Below are 4821 nucleotides of genomic sequence, written 5' to 3' on the forward strand. Positions count from 1 at the left end.
TCAAATAGCAAGTGACCTAATGGTGAAGGCATTCACTTGGAATGTGAAAGACTTGGACCTCATGGTTCAACTGATTCAAGGGAGAAACTTAAGTCCTATACCACAGGTGAATATTTTGATTACTAGATTATCTGATAACATGTATAGGCTAAAAAAAGCATTTGAAAGACAAATTGAAGAAGGTGTTTAATAAAAATTGCATTAACATCCTTTGTTAAACAGCATCTTGTATTTCCAACATTCTTCTTATATCCTCAGATTAAGATGACCCAATATGGTCATAATTATTGTATGAGTGAATCTATCATATACTATTAAAAAAAATACAAAATGCTTTCCCAGGAATTCACAAAAACAGGAGGATAAAATAGGACCAGAGGTGAAAATATTCCATTACTACCTCTGCAATACTACTTCAGTCAGCAATTCTATTTGTCCCTTGCAGGTTTTATTGTTAACAAGTTTTGTTGTTAACCACTAATATGGTACAAAAACTGTTAAAACCTTTTCTGAAAAGGAAGTGTAATAAGTCAGGCCAGAATTTGCATAACCTAAAGAAAAAATATCACTGTGTCTATAGTTGCAGCCACTGAATTAATATCTCCTTGCTGCTACTATACATGGATAGGACTTCTTCCCTTTAACTCCTTCCCTAAATCCTAGAATGAAAAAGTTAAATTGAGGTCTTAAGAATAGCCAGACCTGTATCATAGACCTTTTTATGCTACGGACATACAAAATAAGTTATTCTAGAACAATTGAGAAGGTTTCTGAAAAATTCTCCTTTCAAATGACCTGACAGCCATTCTTTATCTCAGCCCATAGATGAATTTTCAGAAAAAATAGTTGTTTTGGACTGTTGGCTTTGTAAGGTGTCAGATGGAATGGGGAATGTTACAATTTGCTTCCACAAGTGAACATCACCACACAAAATTTCCATTTTCTGTAGTCCTTTGAGTGTACTGGGCTCTTCATTATTTTTGCAGAACAGAAAGATTAAAAAGAGATGCATGTGGGAGATGCAAGCAAATAATAATAAGTTTTGCTTAAATGAAGAATTATGATACAGCTACCAAAACTATTTTAAATGTTTTTCAACACTTCATAGCAACAGCAATTCAGAAACAAAGAAAAAGAATTATACTAAGGCTTTCAGACTGCTAGAGAACTTGTGATCTCCACAGGAGTGAGACTGCTCCACAGAATTTCTAACCAGGGCAAGAAAAGGGCACACTGTGGGAGTTCAAAGTTTTGATAGCAGAACTAGTGTTTCTGGACTCCATGAAACCCACTAATTTTAGTTTTTAACCTAGAAGCTTCTGTTGCAAACCTGACAGAACTTAACCTTTTCTCCTGTCCAGATACTTTGAAAACAAAAAAAGTTTTAAAATAATATTAAATTTAGTATCTAAAAAGAGGCAGCAGTGAATTAATGAAAAGTTTTACTAATACATTAAATGTATCATATAATATATAATCGCTTTTTAAATGACTGATTTTAAAAATATGTACTACCTTAACAATATACACTCTCATTACACAGGATGGACAATGCAACTAAATTAAGACTCTTGTAAGTAACATTAAAATTTTTTTCTGACTACTGTTTAGCAATTTTGATGTTATATTACTGTCCACTTAAGCTTAAAACATCCAAAATTTGTTTTGCCTCAATTAAGCCATGTTTTAAACCTTTAAAATGTATTTAGTGACAACAAAATGTAAGTTATTAAAATTAATTGTAAAGGAGAGTACTAAAGAAAAAGTATGCTTAAGTATGCTTGACCTCTTATCTTCAGAATGCAAACAAGTTACATGCATGTTTTAATCTGAATATCCAGACACAGAAATAGGCTTGCCATACCTTCTAATATTGCTAATCCCCACAGCTCCTTGTGCTCATCATTCACATTTGAAAGAAATCAGTGTGCAAAGTACAACTACTATTCAGATAGGGCATCCTCCTTTGAACAATTCATGCAGTTTCTTATTCAATAAATGAACAGACTTCATTTAGAAATTGTGTAAGCAAAGTGCAGTAAGTAGTATGTGGTAAGTTAATTCTCTTTTCAATTACCATACAAAACGGAGAGCTACTTTAATCCGTGTTCTACAATTCTAAACCTATCAGGCCCACATTCTGTGATTTATAATTTTCAATATAAAACTGGCAGGAATCCTGAAAATTAATAGTTCAGGGTGACAGCTACAACTCCAGTCATGCTGAGTATGTTCAGATCCCGTTAAAGGGTGAAGCAGCCCCCAAATCCAATTTCTTCAAGTGAAAAATGAAAAAGAATCAGAACGTAAACATATATCTGTGATGAGGATGAGAACCTGTGGGTTACCAAGCACCAACCTACTACAGCAAATAACTTCAGCAAATATGTGCATGCGCACACACAAAATTAAGGAGTACTTTTTTTTCCAAAAAGATGCCAATTTATTTTAGTTTGAAAGAGATTTCTGTTAAACACTAAATGCTTCAGAAGAAAATGCAAAAAATCCCAGAGCAGGCATTCTCTCACAGAAGCAGAAAAGCATACAGTGGGAACCACCAAGTTAGCGAGACTAGGCTGGACACTCCTGATGTGAATACATCATAAAAGGAACTTTACAGAATTAGCTCTCTAAGTGACATTCAAATTACCTAGGATACACAAGACTCCCTCCTTCAAAGGAGTTTGAGAAGAGTCTACAGGCATTATAAAAATTATTAGAAATAGGCTTCCGTTCAAGGTATCACAGATGTAGTGTGAAGCAACTTACAGAATCTCAATGCTCTCCCATCTCATGACACATTTATCAAAAATGTATACATCCAAGTAAAGAAGGAAGGAAAGATTTATCATGTACTATTACCAAGTGCTAACACATAGTACAGACTCAAAGACAGAGGGGTTTTTTATACAGTCTTGAAAAGTATAAGGTCCCTGATGAACTAGTGACAGCTCAAATTGGGACTCCTAGCCAGATATACCACAGGAAGCCTATTATAAGGTTTAGTGGCAAGCCACACAAAGTAGATTCAAACTCAACAGCAGATGTTTTAACTGAGAAATAGACATGCAAAGAATGCACAAGACCACAGGCTAAAGCAATGCCCCTGTCCACAGTGCCAGTTAGCACAAGCTACCTCCAATTTTTTTTTAAAAAGAACAAGCTGAAGTAAGAACATTTTAATGTAGATTTCCAGAAAAACCTCTGCAGGTTTTTTAGTTTACATGTTTTTCATTTATTTTTTTAACTGATGTGGCAGCTGTAGAGAACTCCTTTACTCAGCAAAACAGGAACCAAGCAGCACAGCATAAACTCTTCTGCTGGGGCTTTCTGAAAAAGCAAGTGAGTGATAGCACACAACAAACTACAGATATTTCTGCTAGCTGGATTGCAACAGATTCAACAATGTTCTTGCAAACGAATCTGTGCAGAAGGATGACTGTCTATATTGTGTACTACAGCAAGGATTCCACTTCAGGAGCAAGGTTTTAAAAATTCAGTTCATATTTCCTTTCTGTTTTTTTACTGGGGGTGTCTTTTTGAAGAGAGCAGATGTTAAACCATGTTCATTTTGTGGGGGACATCATTCTGGCAACTCTAAAGTTAGTGATAGTATTTTGTATCCACGGCATTTGATGGCTCAAAATATTTCAAGATGCCAAGACTTATTAGTCAGCCATAAAAGTTATTTCACCATTCTGTCCAATCCATACCAATAACACTGCAAATAGAAGTTATTTTATTGCAATGATGTACTGCATTAAAAAAAAAAAGGACTGGGGGGATCCAGGCACTGACATTTCCTGATGCCCAATAATAAAACTTATTATATGGTTGGTTAATGTTGTAAATACTCATGCTGCTGATGCTCCTAAATGACTAGAGCAGCTGTCTCAAACACCTATTTAGGGAACTGTGGGTAGCTTCCATCTGCAGGATCGTACCATATGAAAAGAAGTGGGAAACTTCCTGGGCTTTGTGGAATGACTTCAAGGACCTTATACCTAATTCTGCTGCTTTTACCAGAACAATGTATGTAAAAATTTTGTGACACATCTTTTACTAAAGTTATTTTTAGAGGTGCACCGATACATCAGTCTGATATCAGATCGATACAAACCTCAAGAAAACTGGCTGTATCGGATATCAACCTGATGGGGCTGATAATTTGGCTGATAAATACTCAGGTTGCACGCAACTGCAGCACAGCACTCAGGCAGCAAGGAGCAGAGCTGGCAGTGTGGAGAGTTGCCTCCAGTTGTTCAGTCCATTGTGTTGGAAAGGGAGGGGGGAGGAAAGGGGTATGAGGGAGGAGGGCAGATCAACACCCCCTGCAGTGAGGGAGGGGGCAGGGGTAGGGGGACAGAGCCGCGGCTTGTGGTGGGAGAGACAGCTCCCACTGCTGCTTGCAACCCAGGAGGGTATGAGGGGGGTGCACCCCCACCCCTGGCTCTGTATAGGGTAGGCTGCAGCCGGGGCTACAAGGGACTCTTATTGGTAGGGGCTGGACTCAAAGTGGGTGCAGGCGGTGCTGGGAGATTGCTGCATCCACACCAAACTTCACCACTGCTCTGGGAAGAGCCAGGGCTGCTTCAGGTGGCTGGGGATGACTGTCCAGGAAGCGGACTGGTGGCAAAATCTGGGGTGGATCCTGCATCCTCCCAGCACCACTCACGCCTGCTCCTAACCTAGCCCCTGCTGAGAAGAGCTCTGCGCAGGCCTGGATGCAGCCTGCCCCACGCAGCTCTGGGGGGCACACGCCCCCGCATGCCCTCCTGGAGCGCAAGCCCCCGCCACCCCTGCCCCCACCACGAGCCACAG

At 39.0% G+C, this 4821-nt stretch overlaps 1 protein-coding gene across 1 annotated transcript in view; it reads right to left on the reverse strand.

Annotated features, from left to right (window-relative positions):
* Positions 1–4821, reverse strand: part of EIF3E (eukaryotic translation initiation factor 3 subunit E) — a 65007-nt gene that overhangs the window by 45723 nt on the left and 14463 nt on the right. The window lies entirely within an intron of this gene.

This window comes from Gavialis gangeticus, unplaced genomic scaffold, assembly GCF_001723915.1.
Source record: "Gavialis gangeticus isolate Ggan-Ray unplaced genomic scaffold, GavGan_comp1, whole genome shotgun sequence".
NCBI classification, from domain to species: Eukaryota; Metazoa; Chordata; order Crocodylia; family Gavialidae; genus Gavialis; species Gavialis gangeticus.